General features: G+C 41.6%; 1 protein-coding gene across 9 annotated transcripts in view; it reads right to left on the bottom strand.

Annotated features, from left to right (window-relative positions):
* Positions 1 to 26,399, bottom strand: part of MYO6 (myosin VI) — a 173,821-nt gene that overhangs the window by 133,003 nt on the left and 14,419 nt on the right. For 7 of the 9 annotated variants that reach the window (XR_007923236.3, XM_008263127.5, XM_002714538.6 and 4 more), the window contains exon 2: positions 2,588 to 2,699. The gene's annotated coding sequence lies outside the window, so the exon portion shown is untranslated. Of the gene's footprint in view, positions 1 to 2,587; positions 2,700 to 21,366; positions 21,500 to 26,399 lie in introns of all 9 variants that reach the window. The other 2 variants (XR_016233926.1, XM_089332997.1) reach the window with 1 other exon arrangement.

Consider the following 26,399-nt stretch of genomic DNA (forward strand, 5'->3'; position numbering starts at 1 on the left):
TTGCTCCTCTTCTAGTCCAGCTCTCTGCTGTGGCCTGGGAGTGCAGTGGAGGATGGCCCAAGTGCTTGGGCCCTGCACCCCATGGGAGACCAGGAGAAGCACCTGGCTCCTGGCTTCGGATCAGCACCGTGCACCAGCCGCAGCGTGCCAGCCACAGCGGCCATTGGAGGGTGAACCAACGGTAAAGGAAGACCTTTCTCTCTGTCTCTCTCTCTCACTGTCCACTCTGCCTGTCAAAAAAAAAAAAAAAAAAGAAAAAAGAAAAAGAATGTTCAAGTTTCAGTTGCTTTGCTTCTAATCCAGCTTCCTGCTAGTGCATCAGGAGGCAGTGGATGATGACTCAAGTTCTTGAGCATCTGTAACCCACATGGGAGGCCCAAATGGTGATCCTGGCTCCTGGTTTCAGCCTGGCACAACGCCAGATGTGCAGCCATTTGAGGAGCAAACCAGTAGATGAGCATCCATCCATCAATCAATCCAGATATAGATCAATCAATATCATGTGTGTGTGTGCATGTGTGTGTGTGTGTGTGTGTGTGTATATATATATATATCACTCTGTCTTTCAAGTAGATGAAAATATTTGTTAAAACCTTTTCTATGGGCCAGTGCTGTGGTGTGGTGGGTAAAACCGCTGCCTACAGTGCCAGTATCTCATATAGGTGCCAGTTTGAGTCCCGGATGCTCCATTCACATTCAGCTCTCTGCTATGGCCCAAGAAAGCAGTAGAAGATGGCCCAAGTCCTTGGGCCCCTGCACCCAAGTATGAGACCCAGAAGAAGCTCCTGGCTCCGGGCTTCAGATTGGTCCAGCTCCAGCCCTTGTGGTCATTTGAGGAGAGAACCAGAGGATGGAAGAATTCTCTCCCGGTCTTTCCCTCTCACCATCTGTAATTCTGTCTCTCAGATAAATAAATAAATCTTTTTTAAAAAAATGAGTGTAGCTCAAAAGCAGTCTTCAAATGCTTCTGTTTCACAATTACTCAGAGACCAGTCTGAAATAATTTCTTCACTCTTAAATCAGTGGAAAGTCAAATTCTCCTTGATCATGTACTTTTTTTTTTTTTTTTTTTTTTTTTTTTGACAGGCAGAGTGGACAGTGAGAGAGAGAGACAGAGAGAAAGGTCTTCCTTTGCCGTTGGTTCACCCTCCAATGGCCGCCGCTGCAGCCGGCGCACCGCGCTGATCCGATGGCAGGAGCCAGGATCCAGGTGCTTTTCCTGGTCTCCCATGGGGTGCAGGGCCCAAGCACCTGGGCCATCCTCCACTGCACTCCCTGGCCATAGCAGAGAGCTGGCCTGGAAGAGGGGCAACCGGGACAGAATCCGGCACCCCGACCGGGACTAGAACCCGGTGTGCCGGCGCCGCAAGGTGGAGGATTAGCCTATTGAGCCACGGCGCCGGCCCGATCATGTACTTTTTATGAATGGAATTAAGCTAAGAAGTAAAGGACTATTGCACAATCTCTGACATTGAAATTCCGAATTTTTTATCAATAAAGACAGTATATTCTTATATTTTTAGCACAAATCATTACAATTTTAATAATTTTCAGTTACTTAATCAGTTTTAAGAACCTTTTTAGTGCTTGGAAATCATTATATTATCACAGCATTAAGAGTACTATGAACATTACACACATAATTATTTAAAACACGAAATCTCATTCAGAAAAACTAACAACAGATCAAAATAAGAAACTTTGGAACTCCAGCCCAACCTCCTCCCACGACTTTCTCAAGTCTGTTCCCACTGCATCTCAAACACACACTCCTCCACCTCACTGGAGAAAATATTCTTACTAACACTCCCACCAAGCTGAAGCACCCTGATGGCAAAGGCATCTTATTCACGTAGGCATCCTCCATGCAGATTTAAAGAAGTGGCTGAGAGTACACCAGGGATAACTTAAAAAATAAGATTTGTCCTGGACACAACAGAAATATTCACACAGGCAGCAGAAACAATTTTTAGCCCTTTGAGTTTACTCCATAAAATGCAAACATAATTCAACTTGTCTCATATATTTTGTTTATCCACTATTTTTCCAAAAAAATGGCTGAATTATATAATTACTATTTGTATCCATTTTGCTGTCATCTGAAAAAAAAGAAGCTTCCTCCTGTCTAAGTTGTAAGAAAACCTGTATTTGTATTAAAATATCCTTTGTCATTATGAAATAATAGCCCTGCTTGCTGAAAGAATTTTTGTGATTGCTATTAAAAGTTGTATCTATTAAAAATATTGGATTTAATAACTAAATAGTAATTTCTAGTTATATAATATATATACTACTGTAGCTATATTATTTTATGGCAAAAATCCAAGTAACCTTAATACAGCAAAGTAGGGAAAACAATCAAATTCATTTTGTTTTTTCATAAAGAAATTATCTTTTACCAAAGAATCTGCCTGGAAGAGGGAGTACCAACAGGAAAATAGCTGTTGTCCACAGTGCCAACAGGGTGAAATTTCTACAATGCAAATATCTCTCAAAGGTGCTTGAAAATCTCAGCTTGAAATCTCTCAAAGGTTCTTGAGTGTTTACAATAGTTTTCAAACACCGCTCTTTCACCAAGAACCCTTACCTTCCGCAGCAGTGTATCCAGACACAGTGCAGCTGCTCTGTTAACAGAAGCCTGTGGTCCTGAGCTGAGAGGCCAGTCTTCCCCTCCTTCAGCAGCAGCTCCTGTGGGTGGTCTACAGAGCAGAGCAAGAAAACCACTTGATTACAGTTGAAATCCTTCAGCGAGGCACAAGTTGGGTCTTCTGTGACTTGCACAGTGCCTCTCCCCAACCTCATTTTTACCAAACCTCATATACACCAACCCCACACTAACAAAAGCCCAGGTTGTTTCTTTTTTTTTTTTTTTCTTTCTTTTTTTTTTTTTAATGAATGTATTCTTCCAGGTTGTTTCACATGCATTCACAGGTCCCCTTCTCTCCCTGGGAGCTTCACATCCACCGTCTCTGAGGTCTATATGCATTCCTTTTTCTCTGAAGCTACTGCTACCTCTAAACCCACTAGAGAACGAAGGGGCCATTCACACGGGTGTATCTCCTTGTGTATCTTTTCTAACATAATACTACGCCATAACATTTTTGTTGTAAAATACAATCTGTGCAAAATTGACCACAAGGCTTATGGAAAAAAAAGATTAAGGGCAAATCAAAAATCTATGCAACTTATGTCAGAGCACCAAAACAGCAACACTAGCTATTAAGACACCTGTGTCCCACACCAGAATGGCTGAGCTCAATACTTGGCTCTAGCTCTTGACTCCAGCTTCTTCCTAATGCAGAGTTGTGTAGACAGTGGTGATGGCTCACGCAACTGGGTTACTGCCACCCACTCAGGAAATCTGGATTGAGTTTCCAGTTCCAGTGTTCAGCCTGGACCACTCTTCGTTGTTACAAGCTTTGGAGAGAAGTCAGCAGAAAAAAAAGCTTTCTCTGTCTCTCCCTGCCTCTCAAATAAATACAAGTTGTATTTTTCTTTAATAATAATAATAAAACCACTTTGACCAAAATCAAAACCTAAGCACAGACATTGGCCTAGCCTTGTGGCTAAGACACTCCTGTATCCTACATGTGAGTGACTTGGTTCCATGCCTGGCTCTAGATCCTGACTCCAGTTTCCTGCTAATACAGACCCCAAGAGGCAGTGGTCATAGCTCAAGTAATTGGGTTCCCACCACCCATCAGGAAACCTTGATTGAGTTATCAGCTTCAGCCTAGCCCAGGAGAGTGAACCAGTGGGTGGGGGTGCTCCCTCTGTGTCTATCTGCCTCCAAAAAACTTTTTTAAAAATCAAAATCTAATCCAAATTTCTTTAATCAAATTGGTAATACAAAAGGAAATGTCTTTGTAGCATCTTTATCTGTCTTTTTTTAAAAGATTTATTTTATTTATTTGAAAGACAGAGTTACAGAGAAAGGCAGAAACAGAGAGAGAGGTCTTCCATCCACTGGTTCACTCTCCAGATGGTCACAACGGCCAGAACTGCACCGATCCGAAGCTAGGAGCTTCTTCCAGGTCTCCCACGTGGGTGCAGGGGCACAAGGACTTGGGCCATCTTCCACTGCTATCCCAGGCCATAGCAGAGAGCTGGATCAGAAGAGGAGTAGCCAGGACTAAAACCGGCACCCATATGGGATGCTGGCACTTTAGGCCAGGGCTTTAACCTGCTGTACCACAGCGCCAGCCCCGAGCATCTTTATCTGTCTTTGCAGGTTCATTTAGTAAGCCTAGCTCCAATTCCTCTAACATAAAGCATGGGTGTTCTGGATTCAATGAAAATTATTGATTCCTAGTAAGACTGTCCAAACAAATAAATAGAAGCCAGAACAACCAAGGTCAGGAATGAAAACTGGACATGATTATAGATCCCACAGACATTTAAAAAATGATTATTTTTAATAACTTTATAACAATGAAATTGTTATTGAAAATAACAATTGTTATTGAAATTGAAATTGGAAATTTTAGGTAAACAGATAAATTTCTAGTAAGATAACTTGCCAGAATTAGCAAAAGGAGAGAGAGGAAAGATTTAGTCTATAAATTTAAAGAAACTGAATCTGTATTTAAAAGCCTTTCTGAGGCTGGCCTTGTGGCACAGTTGGTTAAACCTCCACTTGCGATACTGTTTTCCTATACAGGAGTGTGGTTCAAGTTTCTATTGCTTTGCTTCTGATCCAGCTTCCTGCTAACGTGCCTGAGAAGCCAGCAGAAAATGGGCCCCTGCTACCCATGTAGGAGATGAGGGTAGAGTTTCATGGCTCCAGGCTTCAATCTGGCTGCTGCAGCCATGCAGAGAATAAACCACTGGATGGAATCTCTCCCTCTGTCTCTCTCTCTTTCTCCTCCTCCCTCCCTTTCTCTCTCCCTCTCCCTCTCTCTCTCTCCCTCTCATTCCCTCTGTAGCTCTGCCTATCCAGTAAACAAATCTTTAGATAAATTTTTTTTAAAAGAACCTTCCCAGAAAGAAAACAAGCACCAAATGGTTTCACCAGCAACTTCTACCAAATAACAAGTATCTCATATAGCTGGCATACCAAAATTCCATAAATCATTCTCAGGACAGAGTAACCTTGATAATGAAATGATGAACATATACAAAAATCTTAAACAAACTATTAGAAGACAAATCCAATAATATACAAAAAGTAAAACATATTATAAACAAATTTGGTTTATGCCAGGAACATAACCTTCAACTTTAAGGCTGGCTTCTGATTCTCACTAAAATACAGCTTCTATTTTGCTTCCCCTCCACTACAAAGATTAAAAAAGTCATGTAACTGTGTTTCAATTTCAATCATAAATCAGGAGCTTTACTTTTATTGTCAAAATAATCAATTTGACCCCTTAGACACAGCCCAAGACTCTGTCTAATCAAGGGATACATTTAAGTATTACTGAAGCAAATGGGACATTTAAAATGGTGACACCAAAAGAGATATCAAATGCCATCTCAGAGCATAAACGAGCCCCTCTGTAAAATATTTCAACATTAAAATAAAGAACTCCACTCTGTGAACTACTGTCATATAGAGCAAGTGATAAGGAAGAATGCTGAAGGTCCCACTGAACAAGTCTACTTCAACATCCTCATTTCACAGGCTGGATCACTGGTTCAGTGAGCCCAAACATGTGATCCACGCAGTAGTTTCCACTCGAAATCAAAACAAGACTTAGTGCCCGAATGTTGGCTTTTTCCCAAAGGACAGAGAAAACTAAAACTTTGAGGGAAGAGAGACTAAAATGCTACCTGGAGATATCAAAGACTATCACTTGTTTTGTGAAAAGCTAAATCTGCAACAAGTAGATTTTAGAGAGGGCCATGAAGACAGAATCCTTAGTTGGACAAACAGAATCTGTTTCAGCTAAAGAGATAGTAGGCACAAAAATAACAGATATGGGGCGAGGAAACAAGGACAGCTGGAAAACAGGCGTAAAGGGGGAAAGGGAAAGCGGAGAAAGGAAAGTTGAAGCTGGGGACGGGATATCTGAGCACTGACGGAAAGCAGAGCAGCCAGAGCAGCAGGCCAGTTAGTAAAACGGGGTGTCACTGACCAAGGTGAGCTAAATGCACTGCAGGCAGGGGGTCAGGGAAGAGTGGTCATGATCACATTCAAAATGACTGGATCTTAAGTCCTTCTACTTTTATTTATTTATTTATTGACAGGCAGAGTTAGACAGTGAGAGAGAGAAAGGTCTTCCTTTTCCGTTGGTTCACCCCCCAAATGGCCGCTACAGCCGGCGCTGCACCGATCTGAAGCCAGGAGCCAGGTGCTTCCTCCTGGTCTCCCACGCGGGTGCAGGGCCCAAGTACTTGGGCCATCCTCCACTGCACTCCCTGGCCACAGCAGAGAGCTGGACTGGAAGAGGGGCAACCGGGACAGAATTTGGCGCCCCCAACCAGTACTAGAACCTGGGGTGCCTCACTGCAGGCAGAGGATTAGCCAAGTGAGCCGCAGCGCCGGCCTCTACTTTTATTTTTACAAACAAAATTCTGTGGAAGCAGCAGCGATGATCATCTTGAATATGAGGTTACAAAAAGGAACAGAAAGCAAGATAAATCCATGACCTAAAGCTATTTTAAACTGAGGCAATGATTATTATTGAATATTACTGAATACTATTAATGAGTAGTAACTGCAATTCAACTCATCACCAACTTCCAGCAACATGGCCAGCACAAATTCAGATTTAAAATGCAAAAGAAAATGTGTTCATGAACATTCCATTCAAAAAGCTGGGAAAGCCATTCCAAAGTTACCTCCGTTATCCTGCCTGCACTTTACAAGACTTGTTTCACTTTAATATTTGGAGTAAGGTTACTCAGAATATTAGTTTCACTCTGAACTCCAGCACAGGTCCTCATCTATCCATATGTGGTTTTAGGTGACACTCCCTTCCCACTTTTGTCTTATCTTGAATAGAAACAGTTTCTACAAGTGACATAAGAGGAAATCCAGGCAACCTTGGGAATCTGGACAGCTGTGTGTTACATATCCTTAGCAGAAATCAACATATCAACTCCATGTTGGATACAAGAGCGCTGGGATGTTACTACTCTCACTAGACATCGTGGGTCAGATTCTCCAAGGGTATCCTCTTCACTTAGTATATTTTCCGTAAACCAAGCGCACTGAAGAGGAACCAATCCATGCACACACTTGGAACTCCTCCTGCCAGAAAGGCCTCTCCTTCACTCTTTTTTTTTCTTTTGAAGATTTATTTATTTGAAAGTCAGAGTTACACAGAGAGAGAAGGAGAGGTAGAGAGAGAGAGGTTCACTCACAATCGGCCACAACAGCTGGAACTGTGCCGATCCGAAGCCAGGAGCCAGGAGATTCCTCCGGGTCTCCCACCCAGGTGCAGGGGCCTAAGGACTTGGGCCATCTTCTACTGCTTTCCCAGGAAATAGCAGAGAGCTGGATCTGAAGTGGAGCAACTGGGACTCGAACCAGCACCCATATGGGATGCTGGCCCTGCAAGCGGCAGCTTTACCTGCTACACCACAGTGCTGGCGTTTCACCTTTACTCTTCACATTAAAACATTTCTAGCGGCCGGCACCATGGCTCACTTGGTTAATCCTCTGCCTGCGGTGCCAGCATCCCATATTGGCACCGGGTTCTAGTCTCGGTTGCTCTTCTTCCAGTCCAGCTCTCTACTGTGGCCCGGGAGGGCGATGGAGGATGGCCCAAGTGCTTGGGCCCTGCACCGCATGGGAGACAAGGAGGAAGCACCTGGCTCCTGGCTTCAGATCGGCACAGCGCCGGCCACAGCGGGCCATTTGGGGAGTGAACCAACGGAAGGAAGACCTTTCTCTCTGTCTCTCTCTCTCACTGTCTATAACTCTACCTGTCAAATAAATTAATTAAAAAAAAAACTTCTATTCACTGCTTCAGAAACCAAGCAAACAACCACGTTCAGCTTTAGCTATAAACAGCCAGCACCCAATACAGTGCATCATCTTTAGGGAATTATCAAATACTTGCTGATTGAACCCATGACTTATGAATACCCTAATTAAGCTGCATTGCTAACTACAGATATATGTTCAGTTAGAACCCACATAACAGTTTCCAAGGAAAAAGATGTGTACCACTCTCAGCTCATCTCTACAAAGCTTCAAGTCCAGCATATACTTTTTCAAAGAACAAAACACCCATAATACACTTAAGTGGCATTTTCACATCTCATATGTAAAGTGTCCTATTTTAACAATGATCTTTGCCATAACCCAAAAATGTTCATGAATACAACATACAATTCCTAAAGTAAAAATGACACACTACAATAAAGTATCAAAAATGAAAGGCACCAGCTGGCGCCACGGCTCACTAGGCTAATCCTCCACCTGCAGTGCCAGCTCCCCAGGTTCTAGTCCCAGTTGGGGTGCCGGATTCTGTCCCGGTTGCTCCTCTTCCAGTCAAGCTTTCTGCTGTGTCCCAGGAGGGCAGTGGAGGATGGCCCAATGCACCTGCATGGGAGACCAAGAGGAAGCACCTGGCTCCTTGCTTTGGACCGGCGCAGCACGGACCGTAGCGGCCATTAGGGGAATGAACCAACGGAAAAGGAAGACCTTTCTCTCTGTCTCTCTCTCTCTCTCTCTCTAACTCTGCCTGTCAAAAAATTTTTTAAAAATGAAAGGCACCTTCATCTCTTAAAACATTTAAATATGCTGACTTAGGAATGTATGTTTGTTTATAAAAATATTTTGTAGCAAGAATTTAATTAGCAAAGTCAAATGGCAGTAGAAATAATTAGGGAAATGATTAGCTATTCCTCTGGCTCACTTTTAAGGCATTTTTTTTCTCTCAAGGAAACAGAAAAATGTGAGGAAATAATTTGATTTTCTAAAGTTGTCCTTTTACTGATATGCACTAAAAGCATATAAGACAAAAACTAAATACCAAGGAAAACTGAACAAAATTCTTCTTTAATGCTATAATTCTCAAAACATAAAAATAGGGACTGGCGTTGTGGCGTAGTGGATTTAGCCACCACTTGCAATACCGACATCCCATATGGGCGCTGGTTTGATTCCTGGCTGCTCCACTTCAGAACCAGCTCCCTGCTGATGGTCTGGGAAAGCAGCAGAAGTCAGCTCCCATGTGGGAAACCCAGAAGAAGCTCCTGGCTCCTGGCTTCGGCAGCCTTGGCATCATGGCTGTTTGGCAGATGGAGGATCTCTAGCTCTGTTTCTTCTTCTCTATATATAACTCTACCTTTTAAATGAAATAAATATATCTTTTAAAAACTAATAAAGATATAATGTACTGTGCAGTATATATAAGGTGCTTTAGAATTCAATATTATACATTACTTATAATAAAGATGGAGACAGGAGCGGCTGGCTTTGTGGTAAGCTGCCACCTGTGCCATCCCATATGGGCACCAGTACTTCTGATCCTGCTCCCTGCTAATGAGCCTAGGGAAGCAGTAGAAGATGGCCCACGTTCTTGGCCCCTACAATCACATGGGAGACAGGATGATGTTCCTGGCTTTGGCCTGGCCCAGCACTGCCACTGTGGCCTTCTGGGAAGTTAACCAGAGGACAGAAAATCAATCATCTCTCTCTTTCTCTTTCTAAATCTGCCTTTTCTTTAAAAAAAAAAATGGAGAGAGAAAAACACTAGCAAACATGTATTTACATTAGAGGGAACTATTTTCAAACTTAGTTGAGTATTTTATAATCATTTTAATACAACATTATTATTTATTAAAGCTTGCTTATATAGATTATGCAGTTGCTAAACAAAAACCATTGAAGCACATACAAAATACTTAACAATGTAAAACCTAAACTCTCAAGTGTATTTGATTTCTAATTAATTCACAATCTGCCTACTCGTCGAACTACTTTAAAATTTAATCTTATTTCTCCACTCACCTAAACCAGGTTAAATATGACACTCTGGTTCCTTCCACATTCTATCCAACAAACTGTGTTTCATCAAAATGGAAAATGCTCCCCAAGGTCTTAGCATTCAAATTATCTGGCTGTAGAAACTGAAGAGCAAAGAATATTCCAAGTATTTCTCCTGCATTACAGCTGGAGTCAAATAAAAACTTAAATGAATCAGAAGGAAGGACTTGCTTGCTTCTTTATGTAAAATCATAAACTCAGCTGTTTTAAACATTTTGGACACAAACTCTGTTTTAAACAGCCAACTATGTCTGTGTAAAGAATTATGACAGAAAACCTCATTTTATAAATCAATATCATTAAACTTGGACATCTTCCCTGACAAAAAATGTTAATATAAGAAAGACAATCAGATCCTGGGGCAGACATTTGGCACAAGAACAAAAGACACCACTTGGACAGCCACACCTCATAACAGAGTGCCTGGTTAGAGTCCTGACTGTCTATTACCAAACCAGCTTCCTGAAAATGCGTACCCTCGGAGGCAGCAGGTGGCTCAAGTACATGGGTCCCTACCCTCTCGGGAGACTTAGATTCAATTCCAGGCTCCTGGCTTTTGCCTGGCCTAGCCCTGGCTGTTGCAAACATTTGTGCCTGCCCATCTTTCTCTCTTTGCCTTTCGAATAAAAAAACTAAAAATAAAAATTTTTAAAGTGAATGAGGTAATACTTTTAGGGTTTTAAAGATCTACTTATTTATTTGAAAGGCAAAGAGAGAGGGAGAGAGAGAAAATATCTCTGTCCAGTAGTTCACTATCCAAAAAGCTGCAACAGCCAAGGCTAGGGTACACCAAAGCCAGGAGTTAGGAACTCCATCTGGGTCTCCACATAGGTAACAAGGACTCAAGTACTTGAGCTATCACCTGTTGCTTCCCACACACATACTCAGGGAGCTGGATCAAAAGCAAAATAGGCAGAACTTGAACCAGCACTTCATATGGGATGCAAGTATCCTAAACAGTGGTGTAACCTGTTATGCCATGACACCCACCCCGATACTCTGAAAATCTAAAAAAAAAAAAAAGTACTTTTTTCACACATGCAGTGATTTAAAACTAAAAACCTAAAAAGAAAAGAAAACTAAAAAACTACAACACTTGATTCTGTTAATGAGGCCTCTGAAACACATTTCTTAGATCATCCAGGGTATTTGTTGCCCTGTGACTAAGAAGGAAAATGGTTCAATAAACTAAGCTATCTCTGAACTCCAGAGAGTCATGTAGCAATTAAAAATAAGTGGATCTTCGCCTTCCAACATGAAAATCTAAGACCTATTGTTTGGGCCGGGGCTGTGGCGTAGCGGGTAAAGCCACTGCCTGCAGTGCCAGCATCCCATGTGGGTGCCCGTTCAAGCACCAGCTGCTCCACTTCCAATCCAGCTCCCTGTTTATGTGCCTGGGAAAGCAGCAAAAGATGGCCCAGGTCCCTGGGTCCCTGCACCCGCATGGGAGACCTGGGAGAAGCTCCTGGCTTCTGATCAGCTCAGCTCCAGCCGTTACAGCATTTGGAAGATCTCGGTGTTTTTCTCTGTGTGTTCCTCTCTCTGTTACTCTGCCTTTCAAATAAGTAAATAAATCCTTAAAAAAAAAAAAAAAAGACCTATTGTTACATGAAAAAATATGCTGTAAAACACTATGTAGTTCATTGACGTCAAAAAAAAATAACTACATATTTCCAGAAGCCTTAAAATGTAAATAATGGTAAAAAATAAAGATGCATATACATCAAGAGACAGGTGTTGTGAGACAGATTAAGCCACCACTTGGGATGCCCACACCCCATATCGGAGCGTAGGTTTGCGTCCCAGCACCTTTACTTCTGATCTAACGCATCCTGGGAGACAACACGTGATGCTTCAAGCTCTTGGGTCCCTTCCACTTATGTGGGAGATCTGGATTCAATACTGGAGTCCTGACTTCAGTCTGACGTAGCTCTGGCTGTTGGAAACATTTAAGGAGTAAACCAGAAGATCAAAGATCTCTCTCTCTCTCTCTCTCCCCCTCTGTTGCTCTTTCAAGTGATGAAAAAAAAAAAAAAAACCAGAAATTTTAAAAAAGAAGTACATGCAACAAAGTGGTAGTAGTGCCTACTTTCTAGATAGAAAAGAACAACCAGAAGGTAGCCTAGGAAGAAAGTCAGCAGCCGGATTATTTTGATTTGTCGTTGGCCAAAGAATACGTTCATTTATTAGCTAATTCATTTAAAATGAATACAATGTAAATATATATATATATATATATATCTCACAAAGATTTATGGGGCCTTAATAAAAAAATAAAGAATATAAACACTTTTGTAAAAAATCTTCCCTAATAACAATCCCGAAGTTCAGATGTCTCCCCTCTCAGTGGTAAAAAACAGGAAAGTGATTAAATACCACAATTTTAAAATAAATTTTTCAGTGTTTGGTGGTGTTCGGTGCAGCAGTTAAGCCACTGGTTGGGACACGCGCATCCTGTATCCAAGTAGCTGGGTCTGAGTCCCAGCTCTGCTCCTGGCTCCACTCTGTTTCTAGTTTCCTGCTAATGAATACCCTGGAAGGCAGCAGGTGATGACTCAAGTAACTGGCTTCCCGTCATCCACTGACAGACCTAGATTACACTGTAGATTCAGCCTGGCCCAGCCCTGCTGTTGCAGCCTCTGAGAGACAAACTGTGAATGGATACTCCTTCATTCTCTTTCTCTCTCATCTCTGCCTCTCAAGAATTTTTTTAAAGAATTAAATAGTATTCCAACCATACTCCAAAGGAAACTGCAGTAAAATTAGAACTACAAAAAGGGGAGGGGGAGCAATTGTGGCACAGCAGGTTAAGCTGTCGCCTGTGACACGACATCCCATATGGGTGCCAGTTCACGTCCCAGTTGCTGCGCTTCCAATCCAACTCCATGTTAACGGCCTGGGAAAAACAATGGAAGATGGCCCAAGTGTTTGGGCAGCTGTCACCTATGTGGGAGACCTGGACAAAGTTCCCAGATCTTGGTTTCAGCCTGACCCAGCCTTGGCCATTGTGGCCATATGGGGAGTAAACCAGGGGATGCAATTCTCTCTCTCTCTCCCTCCTTCCCTTCTCTGTAATTTTGACTTTCAAATAAATAAATAAAAATCTTTAAAAAAAAAGCACCTTGAAGAAGACAGGGTAAAACATTTATATCAATGGTAATAAGGAAAAATTAATAGTTTTTTAAAAGATATATTAAAATATTAATATTTCTTATTTCTAAGTGAAGACATTGTAGATGATTTTTACTTTCTCCTTTGCACATTTAGCATTTTTCAAATTTTCCAAAGGAAAGCTATTGCTTTTATTACCAAAGAAAAAAGCATTATCTTTAAAATAACTTTCAGCCAACAATGCAATACATTCTATGAAAATTCAAACCAGCACAGCATGTATTTATGTGTTTAAACATAAATAAAAATTGTTATTTTAAACATATAACAATCTTTACTACATGATCAGATCTGTCCAATCTTGGGGCCAGAAAAATAGTACACAAAACCTAATGAGGGGGCAGGTGCCGTGGTGCACTAGGTTAATCCTCCGCCTGTGGCGCTGGCATCCCATGTGGGTGCCAGTTCGAGACCCGGCTGCTCCACTTCCAATCCAGCTCTCCATTGTGGCCTGGGAGGGCAGTAGAAGGCCTAAGTCCTTGGGCCCCTGCACCCATATGGGAGACCTGGAAGAAGCACCTGGCTCCTGGCTTCGGATCGGCGCAGCTCCAGCTGTTGCAACCATCTGGGGAGTGAACCAACAGACAGAAGACCTTTCTCTCTGTTTCTCCCTCTCAAGTAAATAAATAAAATCTTAAAAAAAAAAAAAAAAAAAACTAATGACGGAGGTTTAAAAGAGAATATGAACAAATCACTAAATTCAGCTTTCTAATATTTCAGTGTGATTGCTCTAACCCTAATTACTGCACAAAGAAACAGGAGTTAAATGATTTTTATGGGGCAGGCAACCCATATCAGAGTGCCAGCTCAAGCCCCAGCTCCTCTGCTTCCAACCCAGCTCCCTGCTAATCCACCTAGGAAGGCAGCTGATGACGGCCCAATCACTTGGGTCCCTTCCACTCATGTGGGAGAGCTGGATGAAGTGCCAGGCTCCTTGATTTAACCAGCCCAGCCCTTGCTGTTGCAGGCACTGGCAAGTGAACCAGTGAATAAAAGATTAATTGACTGATCGATTGATGCATCTTTCTCTCTCCTTCCCACCATCACTCTACCTTTCAAATAAATAAATAAATCTTTTTAAGAAAATGTTTAGCACATGTAGAAATCATCTCATTTTTGTCACTTGTCTTGTCCCACATTCTTTCAAACTGATAAAGAACAAGTTCTTGGGGCCAGCATCGTGGCACAATGGATTAAGTCACCTCCTACAATGCTGGTATCCCCTATGGACGTTAGTTTGGGTCTTGGCTGCTTGGCATTCAATCCAGCTCCCTGCTGGTGCACCTAGGAAAGCAGCAGAGGACGGCCCAGATGTTTGGGTCCTTGCATCCACATGGGAGACCTGGAGGAAGCTCCTGGCTTCAGCCTGGCCCAGCCCCAACTTGTGGCCATTTGGGGAGTGAATCAGAAAACTGAAGAGCAACTGATGAATCGATATGTCGATATGTCTCTCTCTCTCTCCCCCCTCCTCTCTCTGTGGCTCTATCATTCAAATGAGTAAGTAAATCTTTTTAAAAAATGTTTACCTTTTAGAAAAAAGAAAAAGCTATTAAGAGAAGCAGTTTTACCTGTTATTTCACAAAAAAAAATTTTATAACTAGCTGTGCTGTACATTGAGATTTAATGCTATAACTAGTACTCAAACAGTATTTTTCACTTTATGTTTCTATGTGGGTGCAAACTGTTGAAATCTTTACTTAATGTATGCTAAACTGATCTTCTGTATATAAAGAGAATCGAAAATGAATCTTGATGTGAATGGAAGGGGAGAGGGAGTGGGAAAGGGGAGGGTTGTGGGTGGGAGGGACGTTATGGGGGGGAAGCCATTGTAATCCATAAGCTGTACTTTGGAAATTTATATTCATTAAATAAAAGTTTTAAAAAAAAGAAAAAACAAAAAGCTATTAAGAGAAGCAGTTTTACCTGTTATTTCACCAAACAAATTTTATAACTAGCTCCACAATTTTTATTTTTTTTTTAGTAATAGTCTAAGTGTCTTGGCTCACTATGCCCTTAACTATCCCAATCTCACCACTTATGGGCTGGCACAGAATTTATACTTGTTTTTGTTGAAAATAATTTGAGAGATGTAGACAATATATTCACATTTAAAACATGATGAAATGATTTATCACACATCTTTTATCACAGGGCAAAGTACTGGGCCCTGGAGACACAAGAACAGCATCAGAGTGTTTATAGCCTACTACAGGAGCGAGACAAGCACCTCCTGAGGAGAGCACGCAGACACTGGGTATTCACAAGCTCAGCAGAAAGGGCCAGGCAGTGAAGGACAAGGACTGAGAGTAAGGAATTCCACTCGGAACTGGGTATTAAAAGATGAGCAGGGGGCCAGCGTTGTGGCACAGCGGGTTAAACTGCTGCCTGCAAAGCCAGCATACCAGCAGCGTTAGTTCAAGTCCTGGCTGCTCCACTGCAGATCCAGCTCCCTGCTAATGCTCCTGGGAAGGCAGTGAAAGATGGTCCAAGTACTTTAGCCCCTGCTGCCCACAGAGGAGACCTGGAAGGAGTTCCAGATTCATGGCTTCAGCCTAGCCTAGCCCCAGATGCTGAGGACATTTGGGGAGTGAACTAGCAAATAAAAGATAAAATTTGTCTCTGTCTTCCCTCTCTCTGTAACTCTATCAAATAAATCAATGTTAAAAAAAAGAGTAGGATAAAATCTTATCATACGCTACATAATTCACAAAAACAAAACATCAATATGGTCTACATAACAGGATTCAAACTACATTGAAATGTTACTGATTACTCTTACTGGGAATACATGAGTCAATTCTACTAAAAAGCCACTTTCCATTCCTTTCTAAGGTTAGCACTACAGATTTCTGATATAGGTAGGCTATATTCCCTCAAATGCATTACTGAACTCCCAGCATGCATCAAAATTTAACCAGGAACAAAACATATAAAACAAAAACCTGTAAACAAGTAACTGCATAAAGCTCAAGCCTTAAATAGCCTAAATGGAAAAAGAGAGGATTCTTTTACAGGTCATAAACACCTGCTGACCTGTACTTGGCAATCTGCTCCCAGACTATGAACAGATAAGCAGCACAGCTCTCAAAGCAGGAGGCTAATCTTTGGCAAAGCAGGCATCCACCCAGGTGCTCGTATCCTCATACATTGCCTCAGGCAAGCCAAGGTACACCTGCAATCTGAGAAGGTATATTTCTAATCTGGAGAGCTGCCAATGTGTCTCATTCAAAGCATCCAGGGACAAGAGCCAGCATAGCCCTCTACCCCCATGCCAGGAGTCACAGCAGCAGTGCCTTCTACATATGTTGGACTCAGAGGTGACCTGCATGCTCTCCTTTGAGCCGCTAACAGCCAGAGAAGAATTCACTCAGCCTATTTACTATGCAGACTCTAACCTTACAAGTCACAACACAACAACCACAAATTACAAGTCCAAGTCCTAGGAGGATGATACTCATTGTAGAAAATCCATTGGTCTATAGGGACATAACTAAGAACTGCAGAAACAGGACCTTCTTTATAATGCATAAATGATAATACCAAAGTATAACTTCGTATGCCTAAAATAATCCACCTAAACTTCCCAAATATTTTTAATTTTTTTTTGAGAGCTAGAAAGAGTGAGACAGAGAGCCATCCACTGACCCACACCTCAAATGCCCACAACAGCAAAGGGTGAATTTAGGGGGCTGCAGGTAACCCAATCCAGGTCTATGACTTGAGTGGCAAAATCCACTACTGAAGCCATTTACCACCACCTCCAAGCAGGAGGCTGGAATCAGGGGCCAGAAACACGGATCAAACCCAAGTACTCCAACAGGGGACACAGGTATCCTAACCGGGATCTTGACCACTAGGTCAAATGCCAGCCCCTTACCCAAGTTTTAAAGTATGATGCCACAATAATGTGGCAAGGGATTAAGAGCTAAGAGGCATGGGGGAGCTGAGTGTTGTGACGTTACTGCTTGAGATGCCTTACATCCCATATAGGAATACCTGGGATTCAGTTAGAATTCTATTTTTAAAAAATTATTTTTTATTTGAAAGGCAAAGTTAGAGAGAGAGATAGGGAGAGGTCTTCCATCCACTGGTTCACTCCTCAGATGGCCACAATGACAGAGGTTGGCCCAGCCTGGTTGTTGTGGGCATTTGGGGAATAAAAAAGATAAATCTTTTTAAAAAAGCTAACGACTATTTCTTGATTTTCTTCACTAAGGAAAATCTCTACAAAATGACCATAAAAGTTTAACTATTACTTAAGAAGATTTTTTTTAAAGAAGGTAACTATTAAAGTAAAAAGGCCCATATTGCCTCTGCGTATTTCAGTGTTTGCAGAGGTAAACAGTCAAATACATTAAATTCATTCTCTAACTGGCAAAAAAAGATTAAATGGAAGGTAAAAGGATATCTGCAATTTAGGGATAGAAAGACTTCTGCCCATCACAAATGTAAATCCTCTAATTTTCATGTTAACACAGTATTCATTTGCAAAGTCATTCCAAATTCTCATTGATTTGCAGAGAGGACTAAAAGAAAATGTATTGTTATACGTAATTTGGGGGAATTTTTTAATTGTACTGATTCCATCTTTATGTAGCTATTTTTCTCCCTTAAGTTTTATTTACAGAGAAATATATTTTGCATCTGGTGTCCTAATGTGGATACTGTAGCTCTGATAAAGAACAAGTACAGATAAATTTACCTTGATTTAAAAGACACAGCGCTCGATTCTTTCCTTTTTACGCATTAGTCAACTTCTTGCACTATATAATATACACTTTAGTGGAAGTCAATAAAAGGGCCCTTTGCAGAATACTTTATTTATTTATTTATTTTTGGTTAGCCAATTTAGTTTTATTATGGAAATGTTTCATAACATACAGAATCACAAACTCTCATCCATCATCTAGTTTTGGGTACATATTAAGAAAATATGGGCCGGCGCCGCGGCTCACTAGGCTAATCCTCCGCCTAGCGGTGCCGGCACACCAGGTTCTAGTCCCGGTCGGGGAGCCGGATTCTGTCCCGGTTGCCCCTCTTCCAGGCCAGCCCTCTGCTGTGGCCAGGGAGTGCAGTGGAGGATGGCCCAGGTGCTTGGGCCCTGCACCCCATGGGAGACCAGGAAAAGCACCTGGCTCCTGGCTCCTGCCATCGGATCAGCGCGGTGCGCCGGCCGCAGCGCGCCGGCCGCGGCGGCCATTGGAGGGTGAACCAACGGCAAAGGAAGACCTTTCTCTCTGTCTCTCTCTCTCTCACTGTCCACTCTGCCTGTCAAAAAAAAAAAAAAAAGAAAAAAAAGAAAAAGAAAATATCACATCTAGCATTTCTAGAAATGAGTTTGCCGCCCCCAGTGCTGGCATCCCATTTTGGCACTGGTTCGGTTCGCGTCTGGCTGCTTCATTTCCAATCCAGCTCACTGCTATAGCCTGGGAAAGCAGTGGAGATGGCCCAAGTGCTTGGGCCCCTGCACCCATGTGGGAGACCCGGAAGAAGTTCTTGGCTCCTGACTTCAGATCGACCCAGCTCTGGCCATTGCGGCCATTTGGGGAGTGAATCAGTGGATGGAAGACCTTTCTGTCTCTCCCTTTCTCTGTATGTAGCTCTACCTCTCAAATAAATAAGTAAAATCTTTTAAGAAAATTATTTTCACCAAAATAAACTCATCTTTTAATTTCATTTTTCCAGACCTTTTTATATATGTCTTATAAGCTTATATTTCTACTTTTTTTTTTAAGATTTATTTATGAAAGTAGAGTTATAGAGAGGCAGAGGCAGAGGCAGAGAGAATCTTCCATCCACTGGTTTACTCCCCAAATGGCTGCAATGGCCAGAGCTGGGCCAAACTGAAGTCAGGAGCCAGGAGCTTCTTCCGGGTCTCCCACGCGGGTGCAGAGGCCCAAACACTTGGGCCATCTTCTACTGCTTTCCCAGGTCATAGCAGAGAGCTTGCCTGGAAGTGGAGCAGCTGGGACTCAAACTGGCGCCCATATGGGATGCCAACACTGCAGGCAGCGGCTTTACCCACTACGCCACAGCACCAGCCCCTATATTTCTACGTAGTTTTAAAGGAAGCACATTTATACTATCCTTACAGACAATAATAAACTCTTTAATTATAATAATGTTACCTACTCAGGCTCAGTTAAACTGTCAATCAGACATCAGGTATTCAGGAAGATAAGTGAATAAAAAAGACATCTAGTTCTCAATGATACAAATGATACTTGTTAAGGAATGTCTACAAAACTTAAAAAATGGGAGGAGTAGTGCAAAAGTTCAAATACTAAATACAGAATAATACACTAAAACAAAATGGAAAAAAATTTGTTTTCAAATATGTTATCTCCTTATAGAATATCTTTATGTATATTTATGGTAATTTCTCTATGGTAAAATAATGCAGTTACTTTATGGCAATAATTTGCTCCTAATCTTTGCTTATTTCCAAATTCACTATCCCCTGAAGATATAAAAATGAATTACTCTTTACCCTCTTTTGTAAAATAAAGAAAATTCTTGTATTTAAAATCAGATCCAAAAATAAACCAGATTAGTGATACCCCCAACATTCCAAACCTCCAGGGGAAAGGTATATGTGCATTCTTCCAGGAATCCTTTTAGGTACCTTCATATACTACTTGCAACTATTATTGTTTCTAATTTACATCAGTATAAATGAATATTTTTATTTTTCATTTATTCTTTGTATTTCCTTCTCGGTATCTAAAAGCTTCAGGGCCTCACTTGAAGACAGTCACACAACACTCAAGACATGAACTGAGGAGGAAGTCGACACAACAAAATACTGCAGCCAAAACAAATGTCTGCAATGCTCCGAACTGATCCAGCTCCTGTGGGTAGGAGGCTAAGACTTCATTTTTTATTTCTAAGTTTCAAATTACCTAATTCCATTAAATATGTATAAAAGGCAAAATGAACAGCAAACTTACAGAAGATAGGTGAGTCCAGAGCCTAATCCAACATATGCATGAGTATACATACATTCAGAATATTTTTACATTAATATATACTGGATTCTCCAAAAATTCACTACCATGTAACTGAAAGAATGCTGTCCTTTATTTGAAACCTTGCCAAAAATTTTCAACATTCTGGAAAAAATCAAGTTACAGAGCAATGCTAATCATAGTATCTGAATTGTCAACCTAACACATCTACATCTTAGTCTAATATAAAGTGGATGCATTGGCCGGCGCCGCGGCTCAACAGGCTAATCCTCCACCTAGCAGCTCCGGCACACGGGGTTCTAGTCCCAGTCGGGGCGCTGGATTCTGTCCCGGTTGCCCCTCTTCCAGGCCAGCTCTCTGCTGTGGCCAGGGAGTGCAGTGGAGGATGGCCCAAGTCCTGGGAGACCAGGAGAAGCACCTGGCTCCTGCCTTCGGATCAGCGTGGTGCGCCAGCCGCAGCGCGCTGGCCACAGCGGCCATTGGAGGGTGAACCAAAGGCAAAAGGAAGACCTTTCTCTCTGTCTCTCTCTCTCACTATCCACTCTGCCTGTCAAAAAAAAAAAAAAGCTGATGCATTAATGATCACTCTATTTAAGGATGTTAGTATCAGACTACTTTATTTTACCCTATAGTATATGAGGGCCCAAGTCTTTCAAATATTAATATATAATATATATATATATATATTTTAATTAATTTATTTGACAGGTAGAGTTATAGACAGTGAGAGAGAGAGACAGAGAGTAAGGTCTTCCTTCCACTGGTTCACTCTCCAAATGGCCACTACGGCCGGCGCTGCACTAATCCGAAGCCAGGAGCCAGACGCTTCTTCCTGGTCTCCCGTGCGGTGCAGGGGCCCAAGCACTTGGGCCATCCTCTACTGCCCTCCTGGGCCACAGCAGAGAGCTGGACTGGAAGAGGAGCAACCGGGACTAGAACCCGGTGCCCATATCGGATGCCAGCGCCACAGGCAGAGGATTAACCAAGTGAGCCATGGCGCCGGCCTCATATGTAATATATTTAATTACTGTAATATTTATATATAATTCATTATTACTTCCTTTTATATACTATATTTTTAATTCATATATTGGTTATATATTTATTTATATAAAGTACACACATGTGTATAAGTTAAAATATCTACTAATTTCAGTAACATGAGTAGTACAAAATAATTGCTATGAAAAGGAAGCAACAGGTCTGATAGAACAGATAATAGGACAAAGGCTAGAAACTTGTCATTTTAAAGGAAGAACGAAGATCAAAAGAGAAAAAGCATACCTTAGGAGAGAGTGCTGTACCGAAAGAAAAAACTCTCAACAAGAAGGGATCGTACCATCTCAAATGGTTCAGAAGAGGCTGATTTAAGTCAACAGATTTAGAAATAGGAAGGGAACTGGAAATCGCTGAAGATCTAATATAGCAGTTGAGGGAGAACAAAGAAAAGAGAGAAACAGTTAATAAAACCTTCTCTTGACTGAAGTTTAGAATAATTTTTGCTTGCTTCTTATTTATGTTGTTTAGGCTAGAAAAACTTATGAGAAATTAATTCAAACTTATTTTACATAGCAAGTCCTGACTTTATTGTATATGCTAATTTCAAGTTTTATGAAATGCTGTCCCCTACAAACAACTGTTTATGGATGATGAAATTATGTGAAACTAGGATTGGATTCAAAAACCATCCTCAGGGAGGGGCATAATTATAAAGACAATGACAAACAAAGACTAGCTCTGCGTGAATCACCTGAGCTGGATGAGGGCACACAGCTGGTCACCCGCTCCTCTCTCTCCTGTTGTGAACATGCTGAAAGCTTTCCACAGTAAAATGAAATGCTCTCTTAAAAATGCTCAATTATTTTTACTTTTATATATACAATCACATGCTACTCCCTTAAATGTCAAACTGATGACACTTATTACCAGGGTCTATTTAGAGGACTTTTTAAGCAATGATTATGTATTAAAATGCCAAGTTATCTCTATTTCTCACATAATCTTCCATCTGATTACAGCAAGCAATTCCATGGCAAATGACAAAAAAAAATTAAGTAGAAAAAAAAGTAGTTTTAAGCTGTTCCTAGAGTTCTGGGTAACAAAGTTCAAAAATCTCTCCCCTAAGGAATTTTACTTGGCAGGATTCCTATTACAGCACAAAAAGAAATGCTTATTTCCTAGTCACAATTTTATGTAAAAAAAAATGAATTTTTTACTACACAATACTGCCCTAAAAAATGAACTCAAGGGGCCAGGATTGTGATGTTGCAAATTAAGTCACCTGCAACGTCAGCTTCCCATATCTGAGCGCCAGTCAGTCCCACCTACTTGGCTCCCTGCTAATGCACCTGGGAAAGCAACAGAGGATGGCCCAACTGTTTGGGCCCCTGCTACACATGTGGGAGACCTGGACAGAGTTCCAGGCTTCCAATTTCAGCCTAACCCAGCCCCAACCAGCAGGGCCATGTGGGGAGTGAACCAGCAGAAGGAAGTTCTTTTTCTCTCTCTCTCCATGTTACTCTGCCTCTCAAGTAAACAGTAAAATAATTCTTTAAAAAAATGACTCACTGATTTAGCTATATGACCTTTGAGAAACCTCAATCTCTGTAACCCTCAGTTTCCTCAACTTTTCAGAAGGAACTAGAACAAAATTAACCCCAGGGTAATGACCAGTTCTAACACTCTAGGCTTCTACATATCTAGTATATACAAATCATGAACACACCCACAACTCAAGTGGATAATTTTCAGAACAGCAGTTGCCTCCCAGTGTGGTCAACAGATCCCTGGAGATACCTGAAACCTTTTCAGAGAGTCAACAAGGTCAAAACTTTTCATAACAAGACAGAAATCCGCATCTTCACTATGGTTACATTTATAGTAATGATGCAGGAGCAATGACAGGGAGTTCTGGAAGTTCAGCCAATATCAAGGCAATGGCAACTAACAGTACCAACAGTGTCACTGTTCATAGAGCAAAAATAATGTGGTTTCACTCAAAAATAATGTTGTCTCATTGATAAAGCAATGAAAATTACTGCTGGAGTAGATGACGGTAGTTAAGATGTCACCCAGGACACTGGCATCCTATAGCAGAGTGCCTAGGTTTGAGTCTCAGCTCTACTTCCAATTCCACCTTCCTGCTAATGTGCTCTCTGGGAGACAGCAGGTGATGGCTGAGGTACTTTGGTTTCTGCCACCCAGGAGGGAGACCCAGATTGAGTTCCCAGGTCCTGGCTTCATCCTGGAGGAGATCAAGCTATTGTGGTCATTTGGGAAAGAGCAAGCAGATTGGAGAGAACGCTCACTCATACTTGCGTGCACGCTCTCTCATGCTCTCTCTGCCTCTCAAATTTTTAAACTGTGAATTATTGTTATAATATATTTTTCCTCAAATACATATCTTATTTAATATTCTGTATGATGAATGGGAAGTCTGCATAAACCACTTCTGCTTAAAGTATGATGGTTCACTTGGGTGAACTTTTCAAGTTGTGATCTTCAGGAACTGCCCATTTTTTATTTTGTATTTTTTTCATGAAATACCATTTTTCCTAGAAAGAACTTATAAGCCATGACTATTTCACCATGGGTATTTGGCAGATGTGGAATTTTTTTGTTGTTGCTTTTGGTTTTTGTTTTAAGTGAAAACTGTTGCTTCAAGGAAAGCAAGCTAGCAATGACAAAATAAGAGCTTTCAAGTGAAAAACACAAAAGTAGAATTTGTATCTGCCACCATGGGCATAACTCTCCTTTCCTGATAATATCAGAGTATGATTTTTAAGTATTACTAAATTTGGAAAATGTGCATAACATGGTGAAACAATATGTTCCAACTGACTACTACATCATGTTATAAAATCATGCATGGTCAAAAGATCCATTCAAAGTGCAAAACAGTACAATGGATTCTAATGTAACAGAGAACAAAAAGTTCACTGATATTACTTAGGATTCCACCTTGGAACTTTAAGAAATTACCATTTCCTGTGGGCTGGTGCTGTGGCATAGTGGGCTGAGCCTCCACCTGTGGCACTGGCATCCCTTACGGGCACTGGTTCTAGTCCCGGATGCTCCTCTTCACATCCAGCTCTCTGCTATGGCCTGAGAAAGTAGTATAAAATGGCACAAGTACTTGGGCCCCTGCACCCATCTGGGAGACCCTGGCTCCTGGCTCCTGGCTCCTGGCTTCAGATCAGCCCTGCTCCAGCCATTTCAGCCATTTGGGGAAGTGAACCAGTGGATGGAAGACCTTTTTCTCTGTCTCTCCCTTTGTCTATAATTATGCCTCTCAAATAAATAAATAAAATATTTAAACAAATCATTTGTACTATTGCAAATTGTTAATAATTTAAAAAAAGAAATTACCATTTCCTTAGTTTGAGTGAAGGGTCAAAGAAGAATACCAATAATACTTGAAAAGGCAAATAAATACTTCTTTCTCTTTTCCAAACAGCATTCTCTATGTGAGGGCAGACTTTCTTCACGTATAGTACTTCAACCAAAACAATACATTACAACAAATTTCTAAGTTTTAATTACTAACATAATAAATATCAATAGATATGGCCCACATAAACAAGATCTTATGGAGTCTTCAAAGATTTTGAGAAGTGTAGAGTCCTGAGACCTGAGATTCCACTGATCTACATGAAAACTCACAATGCCTCTTAATGGCAGTTCAAACCTCTTAGTCACTCATAATCTAGTGAGAGTTGGACACAATGAAGAAAGTTTCACATACATTATATAATGTGTAATGGACATTATAATACAGGCACAGAGACAGGCATTTAATCTAGTGGTTAAGATGCCAGCCAACAGGCCAGCATTGTGAAATGGCAGGTAAAGCTGCCTCCTGTGACAGCGGCATCTAGTATGGGCACCAGACCATGTTCCGGCTGCTCCACTTCCAATCCAGCTCCCTGCTAATGGCCTAGTAAAGCAGCAGAGGATGGCCCAAATGCTTGGGCCACTGTGCCCACATGCAAGATCTGGAAGAAGCTCCTGGCCCCTGCAGCCATTTGGCAAGTGAGCCAACAGAAGGAAAATCTCCGTGTGTCTCTTTCTCTCCCCCTCCCTCTCTCTAACTCCTTCAAAATAAATAAATAAAAACAAAAAAAGAAAACAAAAAGGGTTTCAGTTAAGAGATCCACATCTCACATCGGAGTACTTGGGTTTGACGCCTACCTCTGGTTCCTAACTTCAGCTCCCTGCTAATGTAGACCCTAGGAGGCAGCAGATTCCTGCCACTCACATGGGAGACCTACATTGAGTTCTTGGCTGCCAGCTTCTGCTTGGCTCAGCCCAGTCATTGTAAGTATTTGGGGAGTAAAGCAGGAGACAGGACTATACTCCCCCCAACCCCTCTCTGCCTCTCAAATAATTTTATTTTAAATACAGATAAAATTCCAAACAGTAAATTTGTTAAGGCTACTGTAAAAGATTTAATTCAAACAGGTCCTGAAAGATGAGTAAGAGTGAATAATTACAGGGCCAATGCTGTGGCTCACTTGGCTAATCCTCCACCTACAGTGCCAGTACCCAGGTTCTAGTCCTGGTTGGGGCACCAGGTACTAGTCCCGGTTGCTCCTCTTCCAGTCCAGCTCTCTGCTGTGGCCTGGGAGTGCAGTGGAGGATGGCCCAAGTGCTTGGGCCCCTGCACCCGCATGGGAGACTGGGAGGAAGCACCTGGCTCCTGGCTTCAGATTGGTACGGCGCTGGCCATAGCAGCCATTAGGGGAGTGAACCAACAGAAGGAAGACCTTTCTCTCTGTCTCTCTCTCACTGTCTATAACTCTCTGTCTCTCTCTGTCTAACTCTGCCTGCCCCCCCCCCCAAAAAAGTGAATAATTACAGACAAAAGCTTTTCTGGGCACAGAGATAAGAGAACAGGGATATAGCTGTGGAACAAGTCAATGCAACTAGAGCATAAAAGCAAAGGACTAATGAGTGCTGTGCTAGGGTAGGAAAGTGGATCAACGTTGGATCGCAAAAAGTTCTCAATCCAACAGTAAGAATTTGGATTCCAAAATGTTATTAATGAAGTGCTAAAGGGGATTCTGAGTTGGAGAATATTACAATAAATTCTACTTTGGAATATAAGCCTAATGGCAACACACAGGATAGACTGTACACTGAAGAAAAGAGCAAACACAAAGAGATGTATCTGAATGGAAAAGTAATGAGGCGTGCACTCAGAGGCAGTAGATGAGGAACGACAACCTTCCAGAGGCAGAACAAGTCTGGGCAACTGACAGAATCTTCCAAATTAGGAGGGGACAGGTGAGTGAGAGTTCTGAGCAGAAGCACTCCAC

This window comes from Oryctolagus cuniculus, chromosome 5 (assembly GCF_051225735.1).
Source record: "Oryctolagus cuniculus isolate XC-2025 breed Fujian yellow rabbit chromosome 5, ASM5122573v1, whole genome shotgun sequence".
Taxonomy (NCBI): Eukaryota; Metazoa; Chordata; class Mammalia; order Lagomorpha; family Leporidae; genus Oryctolagus; species Oryctolagus cuniculus.